This window comes from Corvus moneduloides, chromosome 13 (genome assembly GCF_009650955.1).
Source record: "Corvus moneduloides isolate bCorMon1 chromosome 13, bCorMon1.pri, whole genome shotgun sequence".
NCBI lineage: Eukaryota > Metazoa > Chordata > Aves > Passeriformes > Corvidae > Corvus > Corvus moneduloides.
In genome coordinates, this window is record NC_045488.1 from 4,585,280 (window position 1) to 4,603,620 (window position 18,341).

The window sequence follows — 18,341 nt, forward strand, 5'->3', positions numbered from 1 at the left end:
AAAACCTTTCACATCTAACAGCAAACATTTCTGCTTCTCTCACTTACACTTTTCTCCATCAGGGTCGGTGACACATTGTTCTGGGGGCTGGTCTGCCAGGAGTTTTTCATGAAGAACCCAATGACACTTGAGTATCTGTCAACAGGTGGGGTGAACTTCTTGAAAGTGCACCTTCCCATCCCGACAGGCCCATCATAAATCTGCAATCCATGGATAGGGAATGTCCTAGGAGATTTAAACACAAACAGTCCTGTGTAAAAAGCTTGGGCAAACTCCATGTCTTCTGACAGCATAGAAAGATATTAACAAGTAGCTAAACCACCTTTTCTTTCCCAACACTGGGATCTGACAACTCATCATATGTGAAGGATGAAATTCTGCTGAACATCCTCTGCAGGATGAGGCTCAAAAGCCAAAAAAATTTCTCATAATTTTGCCTAAATCTTGTAAGCTGGGGTAGAGCAGCTCAAGGCCCTTCTCTTCAGCCACGCAGGAATTCATTTCCACAAGACCCAAAGGGCTGTGTGGGGCAGCACTGCCATCAGGTTCCTTGTTCCAGGGCAGATGGGTTTCTCAGGAAAACATCAGCATGACTGAAAAAATGAGAGCAGGCAGACTTCCTGGAGGCAAGTGTCTCCTCAGAAGCAAGTACCAAAAGGACAGGTATCAGCTGTTTCGTCATACTCCTCCCCAAGTGTTCATTGATTAACAACATGATTAGAGCTTGTCTGAACTGCAAAGGAGTTTTGTTGCAGTTTCAATTTAAATAACAACACCAATAATAACTGAGGATAGCTCTGATTATTCTTCCTGTCCTACAGAGATCCCATTCCTGTTGTCACTTTTGGTTGAGTCATTTATAGCCAGGGCTGCATGCGTGACATATCTAATTACTACTGCTTATTACTTAATTTTAAGCACCTCATAGAAGGCTTAGGAATTGGTAAGCATCACCAAAAACATACATTGAAGTAGAATTTAGGCTTAGGGTGGCACAATTTACTGTGAGGATGTGGGTAGGCACTGTGGTTGCTTGAGAGGAGGCTGTGCTGCTGAAAACAGAAAATAACACAGCTATCAAAAAAGAAAAAAGATGCTATAATGAAAAATGATTTCTCCTTTTTCAAACTGGCCGTGTTTGCCCAGCTATGCCCACAGGAGGGAGGGTGTCATGGTGTGTGGGAGCTGCACCCTCACCCTGATGCTGTGCCACTGAAGCACTACACAAGAGACATTCGGCATATGTCGGATTCTCTAATCCATTCTCCATTGACTAATACACTAAGGAGAAAACTAAATCAAACACATTCAGTCAAGAATGCTCTCAAGCTGTTGGCCTGAAGAGTGAGTTTATTTGGATGCTTATTATTTCTGGCCTGAACAATAATTTAAGCACCTGGTACAAATTACTCATTGGTAGCCACATTAATTCCTGGGGCTTTTCTTCTACCTTAAGCTAACGCCAAGAAGAAATGGCAGAAGAATAACTCACTTGTTTCTGGGCAGTGTTCTGTATTCTCCATTTGCCTCTTTTCCCCAGTAGCTGTTTTGGCCTCCCTGGGAGCCAAAGTTGCTGCTTTCTCCACCAAAAATGGAGCCTGTGACCTCCGGGCTGGAGCCGTCTGTCGGGAAAGTCCCATCACTGCAAGCAAAGAAACACCACGTAAATATGCAGCACAGCACACCAATTAACACTTTTAATTACACCACAGACACAGTAGAATCTGTGTCCTTAATTTTGAAAAAGGTGCATGCACTGCTGTAACAGCCTGCTCTAAAGTATGTCTAGAAATCAGCAAGTTAGTGCCAAGGTAGCTTTGAGCTGGAGCATCAGGACCTCCCGTTCAGCAGGAAATATTCAGCAATTACAATGTATTCCCCAGGCATGCTGAGGCAAAGAGAATGAAAGGCTAAATTGCCCCTTGTATTTACGGCTGCTCAGGGAAGACTTGGTGTGGTCCAGGAGGGGAAATGTGAGCTTTTCTCCTGTCTTACACTAATTACCAGGGGAGTGTCTCAGTTTCCATTCTTGAGCATGTTGCACTGGGGGGAAAAAATGGGAAGAAGATCAATTTTAAGAAATTACCTTGCCAGAGTGAGTCCAATCCCAATTTCTGAAAACCTGGGACAGAGGAAATACAATGGTGTAAATGATGAGGAATGGCTGCAGTGAATTTGGCCTACAGACCTATTTATATCTGCTGTGGGGGGAATGATAAAACAGTAACCTACCCTGAGCTGTGGAAAATAATGTCACCACCACTGGCCCAGGCCCCGTGGTCATTATTTTTAAGAGCAGTAAGACCATCAATCATGGCAGGAACTCGTGGCTTTTCAGGATCAGCATCTTAATGTGGGGGAAACCTGAAGAAAGAATCTTAGTTAATGCAGCACAAGAGACACAGGAATCAACTTTAGACAGAGGCAGTAATGCCCAGCAGATCTTGTTTGGCTTCCAATTATTGGCATGGTAGGTCTAAAGAGGTGATATGTCCTGAATCAGAGTCAGGCTGTTAGCCTGATTTCACTTTTGAGCTTTGGTGTAAAACAGAAAATAAGAAACATTCATAAGGACAAAATTCTGGCCCAGGTGAAATGAGCAGGTTATTTCTCACTAGACACCAATGGGCCCACAGCTACTCCTTAATTTGATTCAGTGTGATTTAGAGGCATAGGAAACCTTTTTCCCAAGTCACTCGGATCCTCTTGTAGCTGTCCTTACAGGGCCCATTGAGAATCCCTGTGTTGATGCTAGAAAATCAATTAGACACTTTCAAGAATCTCATTCAGCAAAGATAACAGAGTAATTGGAGCTGCTCTCCTTGCATGTACAGACCAAACCCCCACACATGTCTGTGTCTGCTGAAAGAGAAGCTGCTGAGCTGGGTGCATCTCAATTACTCACAGGCTAATTCTTGCCACAGTGGCTGTTAATGGTAAATTTGTGCTGTGCTTGGGAAAAAAATCACCTTTGCTTTTTCTGAGTCTACCCTCACCCCCGACTTCTTCCAGCTGAGGTACCAAGGCTCGTGTCTCCTTGGTGCCCGAGGGGGTCACCCTGGCAGGGAAGTGTCACAAGGGACACCAGTCATCCTTTCCTTTCAGCCTCACAGGAACATCATATTGATAGGGTATGATGGAGGAGGGAAAAAGCCAAGGCTTGACCAGGAGCAGCAGCTGATTTCTCTCAACCTCCTCACACACACCCACAGGACTGCAGTGAGTGAGAAAATGGCCTTAATTATCTGCTTCCACTCTGTGAAAGGAAGCTCAGACATTTCAAAGCAGCTGGCAAAAACCTTTGAGGCTACTTAGTTTCCTCATTAATCCTAGACCAGTCTCAGCAGCCTCTTTCATCACCTTTCAGATATAAGTTCTTCTAAGCAATGAGTAATAAATGTTGGGGTTTACAAACCCGCTAATGCACTAATGGGATCTGGATCCACTTCCACATGCTTCACTGCTTAGTCCTCACAACCCCAAGTGCATGGTGCCCTTCTTGGTCAGCAATAACACAAACGATCCAGTGCATAGCTATGGAATAGTTGCCTCTGCTCATCAGAGAAAGCTCCTGTGTTTTTTCTCAGATGCTCCAGCCATAATGAGGCATTAATGATCTGCTAAATGCAATGCAGAAGCCAAGACGAGGTACAACTATCCAAAACACCGAGCCATGCAGCATATGCTTACCGGGCATTACCAGCAGTGAGATACTCCCTGGGACCTTCAGCGTTGGCTCTCGTTGTCTTTACTCCTTTTCCAATAAACAAACCAGCCTGGAAATGCACACACCTCCAATTACTTTAACAGATCGCTCCAAAGGGACCAAAGACCCCGTTTTTATCAATGAATGTGGGCAGCCCGTGCGTGCAGGCACAGGAGCGGCAGCAGCCGGGGCTCTTTCTTCCCTTTCGGTGTCACTTGGCACCTCTCAGTGTGACATTAGCACAGGATGTGGCACGCTCAATTCAGGACAGAGCCTGCCCTGCCGTATGTTATGCATCAGCATCTTGGGCTCTCTTCTGACCCAAAGCAAGGCTCTGAACTCCCACTCTCTCTCTCTCTCTTCCCCTCGCAGAAAGCAGTAAGGGACCCTGCCAAGCTCTTGATAACTTTTTGGAAAAAGAGTGTTGTTAAGAATTAAGGCTTTAAATAATGAGTGACGAGTCCCCCGACAGTCAGAGGAGAACATGAGCTGCTGTAACCAACGTACAGGCTTTGGGCTGGAGCAGCAGCTGCCGTGGACCAAGATGTAAAATACACAAAGCACAGAGAACAGAACCAATTTCAATCTAGAATGTTGTGAAATGAGTTAAAAATGTTTTTTATATCTTACAGGTTATGTTTTCATGTCAACAGTATATTTGGGGGAAAGTGTTTTTCTTGGAACTACCCTTGAATTTTTGGTCTCATTTTGCAGAGGTGATGAGCAGGCCTTGGCACAAATGACTTTTCCTCATCCCCCTATATCCTGGCATCACTGTGGCCAGCAGCAGTGCTGAGTGTCCTGCCTGTGTCTCTTTCAATCTCACTTAGAAGCAGGTGTACCTATGGCCTGGGCACATTCCCTGTAACACAGCCATCCAGCTGAAGTGCCTGGAATGGGACCTTCATTCTGCTCAGCTCACTCTCTAATATTTAGAACAAACATTGCCTCCAAAAGCTGGTTGTGTCTTGATACAGTGTTGAAAAGACCTTTATCAAAATGTGAGACACCCACAACCGTCACAGAGCAGCACACACAGTCAGTGCCACACTATTATATTGACAGGAACATAAAAACCATCCAAATACCTCGAAACTGGAGCGGACTCTGTTGTAAAACACTCCCAAGGGGGAGTGCTCAGCCTGTCCCTCTGGATATCTTCCATCAGACTCTCCAGCAGGGACCCGGTGGAAGAGGTCCCATATCCCAACATCCTGAAAGACAAAGGGAGGTCTGAGAAACAGGGCACTGCAAATACTGGTACAGGTTACCTTGGGAGTTTAGCTTTTCACACTGTGCTGGCCAGATTTCCAACCTGAGCCTGTCCAAGGTGTGGGTCCTGGGGGACACACAGCAGCCCATAACTCCCACACCTCCCAGCTTATCCTTTGGCATGCACAGTAGTAGGTCCCCGGGGCACACACACAAGTGTTTTAAAAATGCATTTATTGTGGGTGGAGTTCGGGTGGTTTATCAGAAAACAGCCAGGTCTATACAGGTATATAAAACACAAATATGCTTTGGGTAAACATAAGAGATAATAATGAGAGAGCATGTATTCATATATTGAAATATAAAATTTTATTGGGCATTTAACTATTAACTACTAATAAAAATCAACATTTTCTAAGAGACATCACACACCATTTCCAGGCACAATCCTGAGAGAAATCAGTGAAGTGTAGGCAAATACTTGTTCTTAACAGAGAAAAAGGTTGCAGAAAAACATATCCAAATTTTATGTCTTACTAAAAACTTAATGCTCCTGACATCAATAGATAAGTGTAGAATATTTGGGAAGTGGAGGCAAAGCATAGCTCTGCCATTAAATGGTTTTACCTGAGCACCAGCCGCTGCATTCTCCATTAAGTTGTTGTTTGGATTTGCAATCCAGAACGTGCTGACAGCCCTGAAAAATCAAAATCAAAATGATCCTAAGCAGTTACCAAACAGGAAGGGATACATTTTCATAGCACTGCCCTGGACTTGAGCCACAACTCTCCAATTGACTTTAAAACTCCACACAACCTTTTAATGACACTCTTTAAGGAAAATAAACCATCTAGTAATGTCAGACATGGTCATTTATGGAGCCACATGCTGAACCTATTGTAAATTATATGAGAACGTTAACACAAAATCCTTGCTCTGTTCAATGCAGCTGAAGGAAATCCAAGGGTTGTTGGGGTTTTTTTAAGTTAAGCAGCTTTGGAAAATGCCTGAAAAGTGAAACTTCTGGTCTGTTTTTTGAAACTTCAGGGGCGATGGCAGGAGTTAGGGGATTCTCTATAAATTTATGAAGCTTCTACATGAAAAAACAGAACAAATATCTGTGCAAGCCGCAAATGGCCCATTAAGCAGAAGATTAAGGAGACATAATTTTGATGTTTGTCCCAGTAAGGAGTTTTTCTTCAGAGGGAAGATCAGTAGTGGTACACACAGAAGCCAGGTGTAGCTATGAAAACGTTGTCATCTGTTGTCTTACTTCACTGGATAACATCTTTTGCAGGTAGGCAGTAAAGACCACGTATAAAAACACTGCTAACCTTCTATCTATGGTGCCTCCATCAGTCCTGGAGCTGATTTGAACTACAGGCAGTGTGCATAACTGTGGACTGACCTTAAAATTACTCTGAAGAAGATTATATGTGTAATTAAGGGAAAATTGCAAAATACTGGATTTAAAAGTACCCTCAGCTCTCAGAGAGAATATTTGATTCAGTGTCATGAAGTAAATATCTGCGTAAAGATACATAAAGATAAGTGTGTCTTGAATGATGAACCAACAAATCAGCATGGTTAACACAGAAGTTTTTATGACTGCAACATTTCCAAAATTAAATAAGATATTATTTAAAAAGCACCATGCAAAGTAATTTATATTAATGAGATTTCCATTCCTTCTCCTCCATTCTCAGAAGGTGCAGAGCCACTTCTTTCCTGTAATGATCATCTTGGGTAGAGATGATATTTTACTATTTCAGTGTATTTAATATTAATTGACATGCTCAGGGATATTGCATTAAACCCTAATTCGACCAAAAGGACTTAGCACAAGCCTCCTTTGATGTACAGTCTTATGAAGACAAATTCAGAAATCCTTCTTTTAAATGTAAATACTAAATCAGGCTAGTTAAAATACCAGCTATTTGTTACTAAATCTTACAGAAACCTCAACTTTGTACTCAAATGATCCCTGTCAGCATTTATATTCCCTCTTCAGGCACACAAAATTCCTGTTGACGTCAGTTATGTCTGTGCAAGACTGCAAGATTAACTAATATTAACCTACTTGGTTATTTTTGTATACAGAGGGATACTTGAAATAAATCCATTTCATGGAATCATATCCTGTAATTTCCCCTTGATGGGCTGCAACTGTACATAACATCTGGGCTCACAAACACTATAGTCCCCATAGGTATAGCTCTGCTGGATTTCATTGTTTTCCTGGCAGTCACCCCTCAAACTTGTCATCTGCTGCTCTGGTTTCTGCCTCAATGAGGTGTCCAAAAGAGACTTAAGAATGAGGCACAACACAACCAGGTACCCAGTTTCCACAAACAGAGTGCTGGAAATCCACTGGGACCCTGCACATGGGTACAGCACCATGGAGTGAGCCACAGGGAGGGTAACAGAGAACTGGCACTGAGTGTGTCCCTCCTGGCCAGCTGAGTCTTGGAAATACAGATAGGAAATGGATTTAGACAAAAATGCAAGTGTCCCTGCCAGCCTGCTAAGATCAGTAGGCCTGGCTACTTCCACCCTCCCAAAGGATGGGCAGAAGCTGTGCTAAGGAGGCCGTGGAAGACTAGTTTTGGGGAGAGAAATACAACAACAAACTGCTCATTGTTTTAAATGGCATTTCGATTGTAGAGTTTCATTCTTCTGCATTTAGCTGCAGTTTGGCTAATCTGTGCTTCAGACTGGCTGCATGAAAGGCCAGACTTGTATCCAAAAAGCAGATTATAGCTTTAATTAATAAAATTAGTCCCAGCTTCAGACTTGCATGGCAGCCCTGAAAAGTTATGTACACGAAACTGTAGTGATCACTCTCATGACCAGGATTAATGTGGTTTAAAGATCACTTATATTTGCATGGAAAGATAAGGGTCCATGCCATCAGAACAAAACCCCAATAAATGATCAATTCCAGCATATCACTGATCGAAAACCCAAGCCTGGAAAAGCACCCACCCACAGCACTGTCACAGTGGCATTTTACTGTATGTGCCAGCATGAAACACTGTCCCCAACACAGGCTGCAGCCTTGCTGCTGTGGCCAACACCAGATGATTAAGATGCCTCTAAACACTGAATTATATATAGTTCAGCAACACAATGTACGTGACCTTTATGCACTGCACCATCAGACACGAAAGACTCCAGCAGTCTGCACACGCCTGGCATGTGGGCACAGAGCACATCCCAGCCTGCTTCCAGCCCCTGTGAGGAACCCAAGCTGCTGCTGGCTTGCCAAGCAGCACAAGCCTGGCAAGAGCAACAGATGGAGAAGGGGAGTGCAGACAGCTCCGCATGACCTGCACACAGAGGAGCACAAACTGCTCTGGCAAAGTACATCTAAAATTACATCATCTAAAACCTCAGGATGGGAGGGGGGAAACCTCCTCTCTGGTCTACTCCACTTCAAGGGCTGGGATTTCACAATCTGATGCTGGAGCAGGTACCTGTCTGTGTTATTTAACTGCCTTGCTCTGATACACATGCTGTTCTCTGGCACTGCAAATTATTTTAAATTCTTTTAAAGCAAAGCTTTTATTACATTTATATCATCTGACTATATATCAGAGCCACAGGGTTCTGTCAAAGAATCACACATTTAATCTTTACTATAAAATCTACTCACCGATTCATGTGCTCAAAGCCCTCAGAGTCACACAACCAGGGCTGGATCTCACTTGGTTTCTTGTTTGAACTACTGAACCCCACACATCCAGATAAAGCCCTGAGTACCTCCCTTCTGATAATGAGCAACACCATACACCATTCTTCTGAGGACCATTATTAGCATAAGGCTTAATTTTTCGCCCCAAACACGTTACTTCAATTCCAGAGGTTTAATACCCACAGGGAAAGAAAGAAAGTTAAACTACATCCACAAATACTGGACAAGCCTCCTGTCGACCTAGGGAGCTCTGTACACAAAAAAAGGCTCTACAGACAGAGGAAATAATGAATATGAGAAGGCAATCAATAATTGTGACTGATCTGAACAATATAAATCAACTTTAGGACACATGAGGAGTGCTCCAGGTCCTGTATTGCATTTTCATTAATACATTCTTTCAGGGGACCCTTTCACACACAAAGCACATCTATGTCGTGTCTTACACAGCTTTATGTCCAGGACTGAGAAAATACAGTCACGAAAAACACAGGAGGTCAGGGAGTGTCTGCCTGAGCACGCATCGAGTGAATGAGGAAATGCTCACAGTCACCAAAATGTCACTCAGGGTCCTGCAGGGCGGACAGCAACGCGGTGGGACTGGAGCAGGAATCTCTCTTTTCCAGCTGGGACATGTATGGCTTTTGTTGTGACCTTTTTCTTTTAAGTTCCTCTTCACAATGCCCTTGTGAGGATCTAGGTCAAAGCCAAGTTCCTGAGGACTTTCCTGGAACTGAAGCGACCATTTGGGTCTGTCCTGCTCATATTTCATTCCCTTTGTCATGTGAACATTTTGGGATATATTTCACATTGCCCAGACTTGAACAAGCCCTGTCTTTTTTATCTCTATTGCAAATTAAAGGTCCATTGCTTCAGTAAGCTCCATTTAAACTCCATTTCTTTAATTTTAAATGAAAGTTCCCATTATCACAAACTGTCCAGAATTACCATGGAAAAGATTTCACTGTATCTGATCACACTATATCTGATCTGATAATATTAATTAGTCTGTGCTGAGAACCTGACATTTATTTCAAAGAGCATTACCAGAGGACCAGTCTTAACTCCAACAAAGGAGAAGTCAGGACATTTATTGGGGAAAAGGTGCCTTATTTCAATATCCTGATTTCTCTTTGCATCACAAATGGCTCTGGGTCTTTAGCCCTGGATAAGCAAAGAAATGAACTTGTTACTAATAAAATATGTCTCCTACCAGAAGGCCATGAGTTCCATGTATGGCAACACACCTAGAGAAGCAGTGGTGGATAGCCAGGTTATCGAGGCACATTGGGTGTTCATATCCTCCTCTCTCATCCACATCCTCAGCCAGGTGAAAATGCACAGGGTAACTGCCCAGGATTTGTTGCCCCATGTTTTTTAACTCCACTCCTGACATGTGAACAGAGCTAAAATTCCTTAGGGTCTGTTGAGACAAATGTAGATCCAGGTAAAGCGTTACAACAGAAACACGCACAAAAAGAAAAACAGGTTTGGGTTTTTTTTTTTTCTCTCCCATTAGGCAATATTTTTGCAGAGTGAAACACAGTCTGGTCCCAGGAGGAAGTGTGAGCTCCCTGTTTCCACCCACAGCAGCTCAGGACCTGCAGAGCCGTGTGTGCCAGCAGCTGCACACCTACAGGACGGGGCTGCCAAGGAGCAGCTGCCAAACAGCATGTGCGGTGTTTAGCAAAACCAGTGACAGACACAGCGCTCCTGCCAACTGCAGAAAGGGGGAGCATTCGCCACCAGGCTCTATTTCCTGGCAGATTCTACTGGCAAGTGATTTCAGCCCAGACCTGCACAGCTCCCCAGTTTCCACTGCCTGGTACAGGAGCAACTTTACACAAAGCCCCTGCACCAGCAAGGCTGCACCTCCACCCTGAACACGAGACAGCCAAGAGGAGGCAAAGCACAGCAGGGTGAGACCCAGCACTTCTCAGAGCCAGGGAGGGAGCAGGTTTGCTCTGCAGGAACCACAATTTCTTCAGTGACATCTCAGGAACTAACCTCACACGGGCTCTACTCACAGCAATGCTGCTAGAGAATCCCCTCAAAGGGTTTCCCCTAGAAGGGCATGTTTTTGCAGACTTGCTGAAGAAAATGGCACAGTCTCGTTGCAAGTCTAGTTTTGCAAGACAGGCTAACAAACTTCCCCCTTTTTTATAGGCAAATACACCTTTTCCCACACACACAGTGGTAATTTGATGTTTTATATTGCTTGTTTACAAACCAGGAAGGGAACTATCTGAAACCACCTACAAGCAAATGTATTAAAATTACTCACTTTAATGTGTCCTCTGAATGTATCAAAAGAGGAAAACTGGCATCGATTTTGTCCATAACTGGCATCTTCCATTTCTCCTTGAATAAGTATATTTCTGGTCAGAAGACCAACCTCTGCCCTCATATCAGCACCATCTATGACTTCTCCAACGTGAAGACAAAGTGGGCTGCCTGTGGGAACCAGAAACCTTTTTATTCAGGGTGAACACAGCATCTTTATTACTGAATTATTCTGAGCAAGTGCACACCTTTTGTTTAAGCAATCACCAAGTCTGGAGACATGCCCAGTATCTGATCCCAGAAAAGAACAGCACTTGCGCTGGCTGCTACAAAGGACTTCTGCCTCTGGTCAAACTTTCAAGACCCAAAATAATATTGGGGCCTTCAGCTCTCATATGTGCCCTTGTGTTTATGGGACAAAAACTACTTAAACAGACAAGACAATATAAATATTTACCACAAATGACTACCCTAATAAAAATATTTCATACCATCAATTTTCACTTGATTGTTTTTACATTCAGGGCAAGGAAGGAGATTAAACTCCTCAGCCTGATGCATGGAACAATCTGTACTGGCAATGATGAAATGAGGATACGATCACCAGGTAACCAGCTTGTAACCTCATCCACCAGATGAAGAATTACTCCTTTGGACACCTCCAATTTAAATCCATTATGAGGCACCCCTGAAAAATGAAGCAATCAATTATTTTTACAGTTGCACATGGCAGAATCATGCAATTAGATGAAGAGCATACTGATTTAATTTTGATCTAGATAACCCTGTGCACGATAGAAGTGCACGTCCCTTTGTAGAAAGCTAAAACGTTACTTTGAGAGAGTACTGCTGTTAGGTTGGTCAACATCCACGTGAGCCAAAGACTGTGCTACGATTATCATCGCGCTGTTCAGATTCACAGCGTGGCACAACTCCGCACCCTCTGGCACGGGTGCCCCGGTGCATATTCCCCGCCGGGTGACCTCCGCATCCTTCCCGCATCCCCCCGGGTACCCACAGCATCCCCCCCCCGGTACCCGCAGCCCCCCGCCCGCGGGCGCGGCCGAGCCCCGCTCCGCCCCTCGGTCGGGACGAGCCCCCGGCGGCGCGGAGCTGTCCATGGTGGCTCCGCTCCCGCCCCCGCCTCACCTGTAGCGCAGCCGGGCGATGAAGCTGCTGCCCAGGCGGTCCCGCAGCAGCAGCAGCCGCGTCTCCGGCGTGAGGCTGCGGGCGGCCGAGTCCCCCCGGGAGACTGCCGGGCCAGGAAGGCGCTGAGCCGCCGGCCCCCGCCCGGCCGCAGGTGGCTGTGGAAGCGGCCCCGCCAGCAGCCCCGCCGTGCCGCCGCCCGGGACGCGCAGGTCGGGCCCGCGGCTGCCCCAGCCGGGATGCAGCGTCCTGTCCAGGAGGGTCCAGGAGCGGCGCCGCCGGCCGTGCAGCTCCAGGATGCCGCCGCGACCCACGCCCACGAACTTCTGCCCGAAGCCTTCCACGGCCGCCCCCTCGGCGGCTCGCCCCTACAGCGAGATGGTGGCCCGCGAGCCAAAGGGGCAGCGCTCCGAGCCGACGTGCAGCTCCCCGCCGTCGTGGATGAGGATATAGCGGGCCCGCAGGGTGATGGGCGGCCCGTGGGGGCGGTCGGCCAACACCAGCTGCCCTGCGTGGCGAGGAGAGCGGAGGGGCTGGGGGCGCGCACCGCCGGGCCGGGAGGCGCCGGCAGGCACGGCCGGGACATCCCCCGCAGCACCGGCTCCGGGGCGGGCGGCGGCCCCGCTTACCTCCGTCGCGGGTGACGAGGGAGTGTAAGGCGGCGGAGCTCCCGAGGCGTAGGGCCGCCCCACGGCCCGGCAAGGCGGGTGTCGGAGCCGGGTCGCCACGGGGCGAGGTGCGCGGGGACATCCGGGAGGGGCCCTGCAAGAGACGGGCGGCGGCAGCGGCGGCGGGACCGGCGGGACGAGGGGGCGCGGAGGGAGCGGTACCGACCTGATGCTGCCGCCGATCGCTGCTCCACGACGCGTCCCGCGGCGGCACCGGGACCAGGACCGTCTCCAGGTCCGGGTCCGGAGCGAAGGGCAGGAGGAGCCGCGGCTCCCCGGGGCTCCCCGCGGTCGGCGCGTCCCGGGCGGTCCCGCAGCCGCTACCTGCAGCCCGGGGCCGCCCCCGCCCGCAACACGTGCGCCGCGACTTTGCACGGAGCCGGCAAAAGGCACGTTTTGCTTTTGACGTGTTTTGGTTTCGTTGGGTTTTTTACATTTTTCCTTTTTCCCCCTTCACTTAAGGTCGCAACGGCGAAAGCAGAACCCCGCTCCCCGCTCCGCACAGCCCCGGAGGCGGCGAGCACCGCAGCGGCAGCGCGGACAGAGGGAGCCGGCGCGGCGAGAACCCAGCGGCGGCTCGACGAGCGGCACCGGCGAGTTCCAAACTTCGCTGCAGACACTTACCTGTCCCGACAGCGCCGACCGTGGACTCTGCCCGCAGCCTCTCGGAGCTGCCGGCCCGGGCTGCCGGGCACCCGGCGGGGCTGGCAGGGCAGGGGCAGGCAGGGCAGGGACGGGCAGGGGCAGACAGGCGCAGGCAGCTCCCGCTCCGCCGCTCCGGCTGCCTCCCCTCCGCCTCCCTTTTTATATCCATCTCCCAACCGCTGGCGGTGCCCGCACTGTTTACAGCGGCTGAGCCGCTGGCTCCTCCCAGCCGGGGACGTTCCCTCCAGCCTGGACGTATATCTACGACCGGCGCCCTGATGCCCCGCTGCCCGCACGGAAAGGTCTTCCCCGGCTCTGAACCTCCGGGGGCAGCGGGCTCCTTGCCGGGCTCCCCCGGGGTCTGTGCAGAGCCTGCTGAGCACCTGACGGGGCTCAACAGCCCCATGCAAAGCATGCGGCTGGGTGCCAGCTGCCTCTTCAAGGGTGGGGGGCTGAGGCGCCCCAGCCCCCAGCTCCTGATGTCCTAAACCGGGACATGCCTTGGCCCTTCTTAGGAGGCAGCTGACCCCTCCGGCACCTTCCCGTGGCGGTGTTTCACCCTGTACTGTCCTGTACTGGCAGATCTATGGACGACATTGTAACCCAGCAGCTGCAAAAGCTCCCCTGACAGAGGGCGAGCAGAGAGGTATTTGCCACTTCACCCCACATCATCTGCCAAATCAACCCGTACTCAGAGTCTGCAGTGAGAAGAAAAGGCTTAGAAGCTGCTCTGACAAGAGCCCCGTTTGCTGGGACTGCTTTCCCGGCTTGGAAGGTCCCAGTCTCAGGAGACATGGCACTGCCTGTCACACCATCACACCTGGCACACCTGGCACTGACCATCACACACTGGTTTGTTTTCCATGAACCCTAAAATCACACTTTTTCATAGACTCTGAAGTACAGCACAACTGAGCTTCCGGGTGACACATAAACACAGGTACCTGATTTACTGCAGCCACAGCCTCTCTCTCCCAGGGTCATAATCCCTCATCTCCATCCCAGAGCCCAACATCCGGAGAGGACAAGCCAGAAGTGGGTAGGCAATGGTGCCAGGCACTGCTCCTGCCCAGGGCCAAAGCCAAAGAGGTGTAGAGCCACAGGTGCTGTCAGTCCCTGAGACATTTGTGTGCCATCGTCTGGTCAAACTGTTCCAATCTGTCACCTCTGAAATTTATTCTGGTGCAGGATTTCTTCTGACAGAGGGCACAAAGACGCTATAGTCATGTTAATAAGGAGCAAGTGCTGTCAGACAAAATATGGGAACAGACTGGAAGCAGAGGGGGTGGGTGAGGGGCACAGCCATGCCCCATACTCCAGGCTGCAGCTCTGGTGAGGGAGCAACACTCACTTGTGCTAAACAAAACCCATCCACTCTCTTACACCCGGTCCTGGGACCCAGAGAATTGCTGAGTCTGAAGATAAGCATCCAGCCCAGAGAAACAAATCCAGATAACATTCCCTCATTTCAGTACTCCATAAACACAGAGAAACGTTAGAGCTGCCACCTTTGCTACCAGCTGTTCATCTGTCATTTAGTGCTGGCACTTCTATTCCTGTCTCAAATAGCTTTTGTCTTTTTTCCTTCCAAAAAAGCAGCATTAGTCAGCGTTTGTGCCTCCTCCTTATCTGAATATGACACATATGAATGCAGGTCATGGGAACGCAGAGCGGTTAGCAGAAGTATAAGAGGCTTCACTCATTCTTTTGAGAAAAAAATTTATCTACTGGTGGAAGTTTCAGGCAAGACAAGACAAATAAGAGTATTTTGTCCTAAAACACACTAAATTCTCTGAACTCAATGTTTGTAGAAGTGCAAAATTCGAAGAGGACCTGAGCCTTTCTTTTATATCTGCCAGGGCCCTAGAAATCTCATACATTGTTATTTAAAATATTTATTTCACGCAAAAGCTTTTGCGAACTTACAGTCTAAATAAAAGGCATCAGTAATTAATCAAACATAGTAATAGTCAAGGTAAATGTAAAGCACTTTGGTAAGTGCTAAGCTTTGTGCAGGCCTTACAGAACAATCAACAAAGCCAAAGTCACTCCTGCTTACCTGGGACTTTTCCTGAAAAAGCAACCAAAATCTTGAAGGAGTGAGTACTGTTTAAATCCATTAAAGGCATTTTCTTTCGTAGCCAGAAACACGCTGGTTTGATTTTTTTTTTTTTCTTTGAAAGAACTATTCTCAGGTGGAAGATTTCAGTGCCATTTCAACCCATATTAAGTTTTCACTGGCCTGAGGAAGAAGATTTCAGACTAAAAGAGACTGAACATACCACCCTGTTTTCTAAAGATGCTGTCTCTTTTTAAAGTGAACAGAGAAGCCCCCATTGCTATCTGTAGAGGGGCGCTCGGGAGCTAAACTCTTTCACTCTGCAGATTTCATTTTTCCAAGCTGATTTCTGTTTTGCAGCAGCACCGGGATGAAGTTTACACCACAGCACTCTGTTACAGGATGCATCCACAGCGTGAGAACACTCCCGAACAACCTCACACCTGCAAATGAGAAATCATGACTAATGCTCACTGCCTCCAACATATGCCTGGTGTAACTCTTCCTCACAAAAATAACCAACCCAAGCCCTCCTCCGGGTGCTGTTGTGGCTTATAAACCGCAGTTTGCCTTTCTAACAAAAAAAAAAAAGGGTCATTTTCTATAATGGGCTGTCAGGGAGGAGACAACCTCGACCATCCCGAGTCTTCGCACGTTGCAATGACTGTGATGCTTTGCCTACAAACACAGCTGTAGCGTCCAACACCAAATATCGATGGCTGAGATTTTCATGGTAAGGCGAGGGCAGAGAACCAAGTTAATCTGAATGCGGGAATTTGACTCGCAGGGCACAGACGTCCCTGTCCAGGGACTCAGCTCTCGCACACGGGTGCAGGGAGGTTCCTCCTCTGTAAGTGATTTTTTCCCGGGCACACTCCCTCGCTGGGCGGTTTCCTGTTTCCTTCGAGAAAGGAAGGACGAACAGAGGCAGCATCCCCTGAGCAACACCCCGTTCCCACGGAGTACTGGAGGCGCCGCAGGAAAACTCCTGCGCTGGGGGGCCCGGCGGGCTCTCCGCAGGGTCAGAGGCAGCTCAAACCCCAAATCTGAGTGCCCGGAGCCCCCAAGGACACGGACCCGGGGGAAGGAGGGGGCGCGACCTGTCCCTGCAGAGCCGAGGGCGGCCGGGAGGCGGCGCCCTTGCACAGCCGCTGCCCCGCGGCCGGACAGAGCCCGCGCGGCCGGAGCGACCCTGGGCATCCTCCGGCCATCCCGGGCATCCTTCACTGATCCCGGGCATCCTCCAGCGATCCTGGGCATCCTTCACTGATCCTGGGCATCCTTCACTGATCCTGGGCATCCTCCGGCGATCCCGGGCATCCTTCACTGATCCTGGGCATCCTTCACTGATCCTGGGCATCCTCCGGCGATCCCGGGCATCCTTCACTGATCCTGGGCATCCTCCAGCGATCCTGGGCATCTTTCACTGATCCTACCCATCCTCCTGCCATCCTGGGCATCCTTCACTGATCCTGGGCATCCTCTGGCGATCCTGGGCATCCTCCGGCCATCCTGGGCATCCTCCGGCCATCCTGGGCATCCTTCACTGATCCTACCCATCCTCCAGCGATGCCGGGCATCCTCTTGTCATCCTGGGCATCCTCCTGCCATCCTGGGCATCCTTCACTGATCCTGCACATCCTTCATTGATCGTGCCCATCCTTCACTGATCCTGCCCATCCTCCTGCCATCCTGGGCATCCTTCACTGATCCTGGGCATCCTCCAGCGATCCCGGGCATCCTCCAGCGATCCTGGGCATCTTTCACTGATCCTGCCCATCCTCCAGCGATCCTGGACGTCTTCCACTGATCCCACCCATCCTTCACTGATCCTACCCATCCTCCAGTGATCCTGGACGTCTTCCACTGATCCTGGGCATCTTTCACTGATCCTGCCCATCCTCCAGCGATCCTTCCCTTCCTCCAGAGATCCTGGGTATCCTTCACTGATCCTGCCCATCCTTCACTGATCCTACGCTTCCTCCAGCGACCCTGCCCATCCTCTGCCATCCTCCAGCGATCCTGCCCATCCTCCAGCGATCCTGGGCATCTTTCACAGATCCTGCCCATCCTTCAGTGACCCTGCCCATCCTCTGCCCATCCTTCACTGATCCTGTCCATCCTCCAGCAATCCTGGGCATCTTTCATGGATCCTGCCCATTCTTCACTGCTCTTGCCCATCCTCCAGTCGGTCCTGCCCATTCTCCACTGCTCCTGCTGCGGAATGAGCACCCCAAGCCCGGCTGTCTCTCAGCTGTAGCAGTGAGTGCAGCTCCTGGCACAGTGCAGGACCATCCTGTACCAGGCTGCACTCAGCGATACCCACCCCTCACCTGGCCCTGCCGTGCCCATCAGCCAGCACCAGAAAGCATTTGAGATACTAAACCCACATCTCCTCCTTGTGTACCTACCACTTTGTTCCTCTTTGGGCTTTAATGGTGTTTTTCTTGGTTTAATCATTTGCTTCGAGAGCAGAGAGAAGGCCTTGGACTGCTGGGCTTGAGACAGCACACCCATATTCCTGAGGAGCTGGAGCATCTTGTATAGCAAGAATGGCTTCACCTTGTGCTGGACCACCTTGAGGGCACTGATGTGAATTTTGGGCAGGTTGGCTTCTTGATCACAGCTATAAAACCAAGAGAGATTCCAGGCCAAGCTAGGTCCAAGGGTATCCATTAGAACATATCTGGAAAGTTTAAGGAATACTTCACAGGGCAAGTGCTTTTCTTGCGGCTTCTGGCCCAAGTTCTGACTTAGCAAACTTCTTCTGTGATAATTCAAGAAAGAGCTGCTTCTGAATGGGCTGGAGGGTTTGTAGGAGCCCACAGTCCCAGGAAGGGCTTCCTTACTGTGCAGCAGTCTTTCATAATCCATGTCCCACAAAGAACTCTTGGGATATTCTGAAATAATCATAAATACAGTGAAACC

General features: G+C 48.9%; 1 protein-coding gene and 1 pseudogene across 1 annotated transcript in view; both read right to left on the reverse strand.

The window, feature by feature from the left end:
- CEMIP (cell migration inducing hyaluronidase 1) overlaps nucleotides 1-16,465 on the reverse strand; it is a 104,962-nt gene extending 88,497 nt beyond the window's left edge. The window contains exon 1 of the mRNA XM_032122379.1: nucleotides 13,334-16,465. The gene's annotated coding sequence lies outside the window, so the exon portion shown is untranslated. The remainder of the gene's footprint in view (nucleotides 1-13,333) is intronic.
- The window catches only part of LOC116450556, a 49,690-nt pseudogene extending 31,349 nt beyond the window's left edge, over nucleotides 1-18,341 (reverse strand).